Here is an 11,209-nt window from a genome sequence, read left to right as displayed (position 1 = left end):
TACTGAGCCAGTATCCTGGGTACTTATACTCATACTTAGGCAGTGTCCTGTGTACTTATACTCGGTGGCGTCACAAGGCTGTTTTATTCGGGGCTAAAGCGCCGGATATTATTTAATTAGCCCTGAATATAATTTTTGGGTAAAATAAATAAAATAAAAGAATAATTTTCTCTCTATATATCTATATATATATATATATATCTATGTATATATATATATATATAGACCCACTTCCATTCATTTTACTCTGAAATAGATTGAATAGAACTTTAGATCTTTGGGGATAAGCAGCAAAGCAGTCAGGTAGCTATTTAAAGCTGTTTTTTTGTATGCCCAAAGGGATACTTTTCTTTTCCCTCTGGGCTAAGTCCCGGATGTTTATGAAACCTAGAATCGGCTGCGTCTCTTGCGGCGACGGGTGTGTCTCTTGCGGCGGCGGCGTCTCTTGCGACGGCAGCAGCTGTACATGTGAGCAGTCTTTTAGTGCCTTGCGTCGGCTCCATACATGGCTCAGGAGGACCACAGGCCAAAGCAGACTCCAGCACCTAGCTGTGATGTCCATTGCGAAGGAGTTGCTTGAAAGAATTGAACACCAAAGGGTCATTGACAGGTTTGCCACCCTCAAAGTGCGGCGACATCGATGTTTTGGACTTTTTGGGTTGACCTTCTTTTTATTCTTTTTTTTTTGCTCTTGATGTGAAGCATGTATTATTAATTATTGATGACTTATATTGGTTTATGAAAGTTCAGATAGGTGTGCAACCAAGTAGAATAGAGATGGCTTATTCGTAAATAATTAACAGAAGATTTGTTGTCCAAGTCCCTTGTACCTAGTACTTTGTTCAATGACAATAAAGTTGAATCTAATCTAATCGAATGACTGTTGATACAAAAGGAGGCACTTGGAGTTAACGGTCAGGAAAACCAGCTGAGTGAAGCAGGTTTTGTGTTTGTTACAGGGGGCTGTCTGTGTGAACTGGCACAATAAAGCTGGTGTTCTGGAAAGGGCTAAAAAAAAAAATAGAAATAATCCGTATTTTGGAGTTAGTTGAACCAATGTTAAAATGAAAGTTATTTTTTGACATATTTTCGTTTTTGTGTGGAAAAAATGGTGGGTGGTGGCAGAGCTATAGAGAGAGAGAGTTGCGACACGCTATGATCTCGCCGACAGGGTGGTCACGTGGTTGTCACGTGGTTCATGTAAGCCTCAATAGTTCCAAACACGCCGCGCAGTCAATGTTATTCTATGGGACGACAGCAGAGATTTCAATATTGAATGGTAAATATGAATGAAAAAAACACATACAAGTATTTGTCTGACTGTTATGGCATTATTGCATATTTGTTAATGTCAGTTTTAGCTTTAGAGTGGTTAGATACGTTTTTAAGTTTGAGGGAAAGCTTCACGGTCGTGTTAGCATACTGGCTTAACCTTAACTTTTACCCTACATCTGTATTGAAATCAAAGTAATCAAGATGTTTTACCATGATCATTTTAAGATATGAGCCACACAAAGTATCAAATATATTAAAGAATAACAACTCATTACGCTTGGATGAATGAAATCGTTTTTATTTTTATTAAACAATTAGTGTGACAAGAACAAGTGAGTGTGATTGTGTTAACAGATTCAACAATGGACACAGCAGGGAACACTATATAATATACTTAGGGCAAACCATTAACATATAACGTTGCAAATATACTATACTTTGCCATTACAATAGCCCTTCAAAATTGGTTTACATGGTTGGCTGTGCAGCGTTTGGATGCTCCAATCGGTCCGAGAAGGGTTACCACATGTATGGCTTCCCCAAGGACCAAGAGCGCAGGAAGAAATGGATGGCAATGGTCAGCCGTCAAAACGTACAAGTGACAGGGGTCAGCAACCGTCAAAAACTATGCAATGTAATTAATGTTCACATCACTTGATAGCATTTCAAAGGGCATAATAATTCTAAGTGTAGAGAATTATGACTTTTCAATGATATTTTAAGTGCAATGGAAACTGATCTTACAAGCCTACCTATAAAAAGGTACACTTTGAAGATGACCAATTCACTGCCACAAAAAGAGAAGGGATGTTGATGTTGAGGCCCGATGCAGTCCCAACAGTTTTCATTCATCGCCCTAAGCCGAAGAGGAGGAAACCCCCTTCTGTGAGGGTGCCTCCAGAACCAAGTGCAACGGACCACACATATTTCATCAAATTAAACTTCGGTATGATCCATGCAGCTAACAATATTCCCCATTTCATGTAATTCAAGGATAGACTACACTCCTAATGAGATTACGTAATTCATATTTGTACATTCAGTTTAAAAAACAACCAGAGGTCAGGGATTCACTGAGGATTTGCACACAATGTAGATAATCGACACATTTCTACCCAATTAACAATTGCCGGTAGATCCATTTATACATTTTATTGGTTTCTGATTGTGGGAGATGATTTAATTCACATTACAGAAATGATTCGCTTTAATTAATTTTCTTACATTGGAGATGACAGTAGTTGCAAATGCAAAGTCAAAATACATAAAACAGCAACATTACCTTGTAATTATTACAGAGATTGAGGGAGAAATTGAGGTGGATTTCAAGAGCGATGAAAAGGACATGACAGGAGACACCGAGAGCAATCAAGAGGCCACTTTGCCAGGGGCAGGTGATTCAGGGGCAGCTGCTCCAGGGCCAGTTGCTCCAGGGACCAGACTGCCAGGGACTGATGGGGCGACTGGAGAAGTTAAAACGAAAAAGCCATACAGGTTAAATTCACCGCCCATCATAATCAGCATTGTTGAAGCGGCGGCATCTGTAGGGCTTCATGTGCTGAACATCACCCTTTCCAGGATATAATTAAACAAACACACCGTTATTTCTACTAGCTATCGCATCATAAAACCCGTCCTTAAATCAACCTAAATGATCCTAGTAAACCAACATAAATAACTAACTAAATAAAAGTTTGATTCACTACTGAACTTCGTAATTGTTGGTGTAGATACCTTCACATGGCGAAGTCGAGCTCACAAACCAGCAGGCAATAGGTCGTCAACCAAGATAAAAATATATATAATTACGCTGTGCATATACAAATAAATGTCAGTATATGCATCATAAAAGGACCTCTAATACAATAGAAAGTTGACAATTCAAAAGGAGGTAGCCATTTAATCAATTTACCCCTGGAGATACCTTCACAGGTGGTGAAGTCGAGTTAACAAACTAGCAGGCAATCGGTCGTCTACCAAGACAAATATATATATATAATTACGCCGTGCATATTCAAATAAATATCATTATATGCATCATAAAAGGACCTCTAATACAATAGACAGTTGACAATTCAAAAGAGGTAGCTATTTAAACAATTGACCCCTGGAGATACCTTCACAGGTGGCGAAGTTGAGCTAACAAACTAGCAGGCAAACGGTCGTCTACCAAGATAAATATATATATAACTACGCTGTGCATTTACAAATAAATATCAGTATATGCATCATAAAGGGCCTCTGATACAATATAGACAGTTGACAATTCAAAAGAGGAAGCTATTTAATCAATTTACCGCAGAAGTTACTCGACGGCCAGCAATGGAAATGGATGATCTCCTACGCCGTAAACTGGTTGTTTGGAACTATTCGAGGCTCCATACCCCGGAAGTAGGCGCTACAACGGAGTCCAATGGAAGTGTCGCCACTCTGTTATATCTACCACTCTGGGTGGTGGCAGTGGGGCTCATTGGGAGCTCAGCACCCCTAAAGCTCTGACCCTAGAATCACCCCTGCTTCTAGTCATTCTTGCTTTGCTTGAATTCTGGAATAATTTTGTGGGGGAGTGCATGAGGTTTGGTCAGAAGGCCTGATGTAGGCTAGATTGGATGGAATGCGTGTTGTGAATTGAGAACAGCCAGCTCACGATGTGATACAGCGTTCAGCTGTGCAACAAATATATTTTTCTTTTTCAATCTTGACGACTTTTGTAGTGCTGTGTGTAGCCACACCTTTGGCCCTTCTGAACTTAAACACGCAGTTAATATCCTTTGATAACTCCTCTTGTTTATGTTGGTAGCTTAGCCATGTCATGTCACGTTGTCAACCAACCCGGTATCACGCAATTGCGTGCTCCTGCGCACGAACGTTAATCTATTGAAGCGTGTTCCCGAGCACGATAGTCCGACTTTTTGCGTGTTACACAAAACGAAATGTAAACCAATGCATTCTGAATGGGAGTGTTCTAAGACAATTAACGTGCTCCACAAAACGGTACGAGAGAGAGAGAAAGAGAGAGCGGGAGGGACAGAGAGAGAGAGGGAGAGCGAGAGAGAGAGAGAGCGAGAGAGAGGCTTCAGAAAGGGTGTGCGCAGATAGTACAGTGCACCCTAGTTATGTTTATGCCAAAACCTATATATATAATTAGGCTGTGGAAATTGCAATAAGTTAAGAACACAACTTCGCACGTTGAGCACACAGCCGTGTGACTCGTTTATTTTGTAAAAAAGAAAACCGGAAAACAAAGCGTGCTGAAGGTAAACAAATCCAGCATGGTCTGTGACGTCATGAGACGCACGTAATCCTTAGGGACCGCGATCCCTGAACCACCAAGAACGTAAATGACATGCAGTAAACAACAACACAATTGAAAGAACAACACATAACGAAATACTGTAGGTGAATTATGTTACGGTCACTACAAGGCTATAATTATATTATTTAGCGTGTAATGAGACAATCTATAGCCAGATTGTCGAAGATGCCCGAGAATCTTCGGGGATATCAGCATGGGAAATCGGCGAATCAGACCCATGAAGGGGGGGGGGGGGGGGGACACGTTAGTTGAGGGGGGGGGGGGGGGACACGTTTGTTGAGGGGGGGGAGACACGTTTGTAGGGGGGGGGCACGCTCGACAACGAGAGTTGGTTTTTATTGAACGCTCGACAACGAGAGTTGGTTTTTATTGAACGAGACTTTCACGTCACTCGTCACGAGTGACGTGACGATGGTCACGTCACTCTCGGTGACGGTGTCGACAATAATGAACACACGAACAATGTTAATAGAACAACACACAACCACATAACATCCCGAACCCATTAACCCCACTTAATCCTAACAACAAAACAAGTTAACAAAAGCCCCATTTGTCAACTGAGAACCCCAATTCCCAGAATCCCCCGCGGCTCCGGAACACGGCGTAGCTTATATTAATCTTTATTATCTGAATGGGAAATGCAATATTTTAGGACAGATACACCATTAAACGTGTTTCTAATAACATTTCTAGCGAGAAATATACTTTTTACTTGCATAATCTTCAGTCAGGTTGCTTTCGCTAAACTAGCAGCTCACGTGCTTCCTGCGTTTGTGTTATTAAACTGTTACTTTATGTAACTTTTAATGATATCATCTTGTTAGAAACACGTATATCTGAGAACCAACCCAGTCGCCAAAAGCATACGTTGACAGTGTACTTTTCGTGAACACTGGATTACGTCGCATTTCAACATAAAATAGCGTGTTATACACACACACACACACGCACGCACATGCACAGACACACACACACAAGCACACACAAGCACACACACGCACGCACAGACACACAGACACAGACACACACACACACACGCACACACGCACACGGTGCATTTCGCTGCTAAAACAACAACAAAAAAATCTTCCCTCAAATATTATTACTTTCAAAACGTTGGGCAAAATGGCCAATAATATCATTTTTTATTTGGGATGCTTCTAGGACATTTTGGGTGGATTTTGAACGGTATGTGGGGGGCATGTTTTTTGCAGGACCTGGCAACCCTGCGCTGTTGCCCAAGATCTGGATCCACCCCGGCGTGGTGCCGTCTCCTTTTGACCTTTTGACCCCAGACTTCTGGGGGAATAGCTGAATCAATTCATTAGTCAATCAGAAGCATGTAAATATCGTCCCGGTGGCGTAAGAGGACGAACAAGGTGTCCTTCAACATCTACGCTTCCAGGAGATTGCAACGGTGCCACACATGAGCATATTCGAACATGTTTAATGGTAGTAATTAGCTGTCGAAATTGGAGGCCTTAATCAATACTGAGCAGCTATTGATTTGCTTCCCGGTCCCGATAACTGGGACCTCCGCACCGAAACTTGGCCCGGTCGGACCCCGAGGGCAGGAAGGGGGGGCCTGCCCTCGGGGTCTGACCGGGCCAAGTCTCGGGCAGGAAGGGCCCCCCCTTCCTGCCCTCGGGGTCCGACCGGGCCAAGTTTCGGTGCGGAGGTCCCAGGTAAGCCCTAGAATAAGGTATTAAAATTTCAGGGCGGTAGGACCTTCCTATCTCAAAAACTGTTTTACCACCACATTCTGAACCATTAGGCCTTGCAGGCTACACTTCTGAGGGGCTTTGTCCAAATGACACTCCATTTGGGAAAACTTTTTTTCTCTAAGGGCTAGAACTCCAAATCTCGGATATGTCGTACACGGGGCCCCGGGAAATGTGTGTAAACATTTTAGCATCCCTAGCTATCTCGAAAAGGTCGGCAAAGGGGCGTGACCTCCAACAGTACAGTAAATGTACATAAGACAGAGGTTAGTTTCTAGTCCCCATTTTTTGTGGGATGGAGGTGTACATTTGTGGCTAAAGGTGTGTAGACACAGCTGGCCTGTGGCCACGTTTTTGAAGTCGGGGGTCAAAAGGTCAAAAGGAGCCGGCACCACGCCGCTTATGAGATAACAAAAAGTTAATGTGTGTTTCTCTCATAACTTTTTGTCATTATTAAAGAGAGGCCTGATTCTCAGATATGCATGTTGGATGGCTAGGGTGTAGGTCTGGGAAGAACTTCAGGCCAAAATCTTGCAAGCGAGCCGCTGGGTGCAGGTGCAACGAGATGGAGCACTTGCTGAGCCTGGACTTTCATAATCTTCGCTCTGTGAATGTAAAGGATGTTTGGTCGGATGTTACGACGAAGAATCATAATGTGAATGGGAATATTCTATAAATCTCTTGATATCATCTTTCGTCTCAACACTTCTGCTGCAGCCACTTAAAGTCTCACTCCGAGAACCTTAAAATATGAATCAATCCATTAGAAGTATGAAAATATCTTCCCGGTAGTGCAACAGAGCAAACAAGGTGTCCTTTGACATCTACGTTTCGAGACGATTGCAACAGTGCCACACATGATCATATTTGAATATGTTTCGGGGTAGTAATTAGCTGTCGATTTTGGAGGCCTTTATCAATAATGACCAGCTATAGATTTGCTTCCCGATGGAGATTTTTGACAAATTACATGTTAATTAGCATCTACACGTTAAGCTGAGTCCAATGAGATCAAGCTCGGCCTCTTGCTACACCGAGATCATGTCCTAGACCTAGATGTACCATGTAAAATACATGTTACCATTAGCTAGATGTCGTTCTTGGTGTCATTGGACTCAGCTCAACGTGTAGATGCTAAATAACATGTCATTTGTGACAAATCTTTATCGGGAAGCAAATCAATAGCTGCTCAGTATTGATTAAGGCCTCCAATTTCGACAGCTAATTACTACCATTAAACATGTTCGAATATGCTCATGTGTGGCACCGTTGCAATCTCCTGGAAGCGAAGATGTTGAAGGACACCTTGTTCGTCCTCTTACGCCACCGGGACGATATTTACATGCTTCTGATTGACTAATGAATTGATTCAGCTATTCCCCCAGAAGTCTATGGAGGACCACAAGTGTCACGGAAATAGTAATAAAGAAATAGACTCAATTATAAAGTAATTCATTATTTGATCTTTTAATGGGCAATAAAAGAGGAATTCAATTGTTTTATTTACAAATTAAATATTAATCCATCAATAAGTAGCTCAAATTAAAAAGGGATTTACAAAAATAACATAAAACAGTCAATAAGTACATCGTTTAAAAATACATTAATGAATTCATAAATAAATGATGCAATTTAAAAATCGATTTGAAAATGCTGTTTAAAAAGAGAAATAAATAACTGGATTCACAAATTGAATTAAGAATACAGATTTTAATCAGGCATTTAAATGGGCGATTTCCTTGGCATTTGCATTTCCATTTCCCCGCTGCTTTTCCTTTTCCTATTAGTTATTCGATTAGCTTAGTAATTTAGCTTCTCCTATTAGCCTCTCAATTTAGCTTTTCCGTGACACTTTGGTCCTTGCGCTGGTAAGACGAGGTAAAGCAATGCAAATTAGCCATGTAACAAGCTCTCTGATTGGTTAGAGAGCCATTGACATCTTATAGCATAGACGGAGCATTGGCTGCTGGGACGCGTGAAATGAACATGGAACAACAGGGCATTTCCTTTTGAATCGAATCCAAAATCATATGTAATATGTCTCATATTGGAATGTTTGGTGGGCTTTTATTTTGAAAGTAAATATCACAACGGCCGTACACTTCCTTTGATAGTATTTGCGACTGTCTTTTTGTGTGTACCCGACGAATGCTTTTATTTTAAACTAGTTCTGAGACGCTATTACCGTAATGGCTAGTATAAACAGGTACAGCAAAAAACTGGGTCGGCTGGCTTGACTGCCGATCTCGATGGGTCGGCTGGCTTGACCGCAGTGCAAAACTGCGATGGAGAGTTTTCAAAGACACACCAAAACGTCTTGCTATCTCCCTGCGCGGGATTCCGAAGGAGATCTGCCGCTGTAACTGGTCTCTTTGTATGTCAAGACAGGGCTGAATCTCTGAAATGTTACCAATTTGGCGAATTAAATGCTCCACCTCATCAAACTTGGCCCGAACAGCGTCCTCTAAATGGCAGCTGGATGCTTCCAAGTTTTCCCTTAGCTGAAGCAACCTCGTTAGAGCATAGTCATAGTCAACTGGAACATTACTGTCGACATAGTCAGCCAAATTAATTATGGCATTTATTGTGTTATTCCGTGTTTCTTCCATTTAGTTCCATCTAGTGCTTAAAAAAACCCCACCTTCTCCTTCCCACATCCATGTCATACGTCTGCATATGACATGCCAGGTGATAGCCAATCAGAGAGCTTGTTACATGGCTAATTTGCATTGCTTTACCTCGTCTTACCAGCGCAAGGACCAAAGTGTCACGGAAAAGCTAAATGGAGAGGCTAATAGGAGAAGCTAAATGACTAAGCTAATCGAATAGCTAATAGGAAAAGGAAAAGCAGCGGGGAAATGGAAATGCAAATACCAAGGAAATCGCCCATTTAAATGCCTGATTAAAATCTGTATTCTTAATTCAATTTGTGAATCCAGTTATTTATTTCTCTTTTTAAACTGCATTTTCAAATCGATTTTTAAATTGCATCATTTATTTATGAATTCATTAATGTATTTTTAAACGATGTACTTATTGACTGTTTTATGTTGTTTTTGTAAATCCCTTTTTAATTTGAGCTACTTATTGATAGATTAATATTTTATTTGTAAATACATTTTTTTAATTCCTCTTTTATTGCCCATTAAAAGATCAAATAATGAATTACTTTATAATTGAGTCTATTTCTTTATTACTATTTCCGTGACACTTGTGGTCCTCCATAGAAGTCTGGGGTCAAAAGGTCAAAAGGAGACTGCACCACGCCGGGGTGGATCCAGATCTCGGGCAACAGCGCAGGGTTGCCAGGTCCTGCAAAAAAACGTGCCCAACACATACCGTTCAAAATCCACCCAAAATGTCCTAGAAGCATCCCAAATAAAAAATGATATTATTGGCCATTTTGGCCAACGTTTTGAAAGTAATATTATTTGAGGGAATATTTTTTTGTTGTGGTTTTAGCAGCGAAATGCACCGTGTGCGTGTGTGCGTGTGTGTGTGTGTGTGTGTGTGTGTGTGTGTGTGTGTGTGTGTGTGTGTGTGTGTGTGTGTGTGTGTCTGTGTCTGTGTCTGTGTGTCTGTGCGTGCGTGTGTGTGCTTGTGTGTGCTTGTGTGTGTGTGTCTGTGCGTGTGCGTGCGTGTGTGTGTGTGTATAACACACTATTTTATGTTGAAATGCGACGTAATCCAGTGTTCACGAAAAGTACACTGTCAACGTATGCTTTTGGCGACTGGGTTGGCTCTCAGATATCATCTTGTGTTTCTAACAAGATGATATCATTAAAAGTTACATAAAGTAACAGTTTAATAACACAAACGCAGGAAGCACGTGAGCTGCTAGTTTAGCGAAAGCAACCTGACGTCGTTGAAACATGCGAGCGAGCCGATCAAATCCTAATAACTATAAAACTAAAGATCAGACACAATCACTGACTGAAGATTATGCAAGTAAAAAGTATATTTCTCGCTAGAAATGTTATTAGAAACACGTTTAACGGTGAATCGGTCCTAAAATATTGCATTTCCCATTCAGATAATAAAGATTAATAAAGATCATACACATTCACTGACTGAAGATTATGTAAGGAAAATGTACATTTCTCGCTAGAAATGTCATTAGAAACGCATTTAATGGTGTATCTGTCCTAAAATATTGCATTTCCCATTCAGATAATAAAGATTAATATAAGCTACGCCGTGTTCCGGAGCCGCGGGGGATTCTGGGAATTGGGGTTCTCAGTTGACAAATGGGGCTTTTGTTAACTTGTTTTGTTGTTAGGATTAAGTGGGGTTAATGGGTTCGGGATGTTATGTGGTTGTGTGTTGTTCTAATAACATTGTTTGTGTGTTCATTATTGTCGACACCGTCACCGAGAGTGACGTGACCATCGTTTCGTGCAGCTGTTCCGTGTTGAAGTCTCGTTCAATAAAAACCAACTCTCGTTGTTGAGCGTTCAATAAAAACCAACTCTCGTTGTCGAGCGTGCCCCCCCCCTACAAACGTGTCCCCCCCCCCCTCAACAAACGTGTCCTCCCCCCCCCCCCCCCCCCTTCAACTAACGTGTCCCCCCCCCCCCCCCCCTTCATGGGTCTGATTCGCCGATTTCCCATGCTGATATCCCCGAAGATTCTCGGGCATCTTCGACAATTTGGCTATAGACTGTCTCATTACACGCTAAATAATATAATTATAGCCTTGTAGTGACCGTAACATAATTCACCTACAGTATTTCGTTATGTGTTGTTCTTTCAATTGTGTTGTTGTTTACTGCATGTCATTTACGTTCTTGGTGGTTCAGGGATCGCGTCCCTAAGGATTACGTGCGTCTCATGACGTCACAGACCATGCTGGATTTGTTTACCTTCAGCACGCTTTGTTTTCCGGTTTTCTTTT

Source organism: Gadus chalcogrammus, unplaced genomic scaffold (assembly GCF_026213295.1).
Source record: "Gadus chalcogrammus isolate NIFS_2021 unplaced genomic scaffold, NIFS_Gcha_1.0 GACHA072, whole genome shotgun sequence".
Lineage (NCBI taxonomy): Eukaryota > Metazoa > Chordata > Actinopteri > Gadiformes > Gadidae > Gadus > Gadus chalcogrammus.
This window is presented reverse-complemented; position numbering follows the sequence as displayed.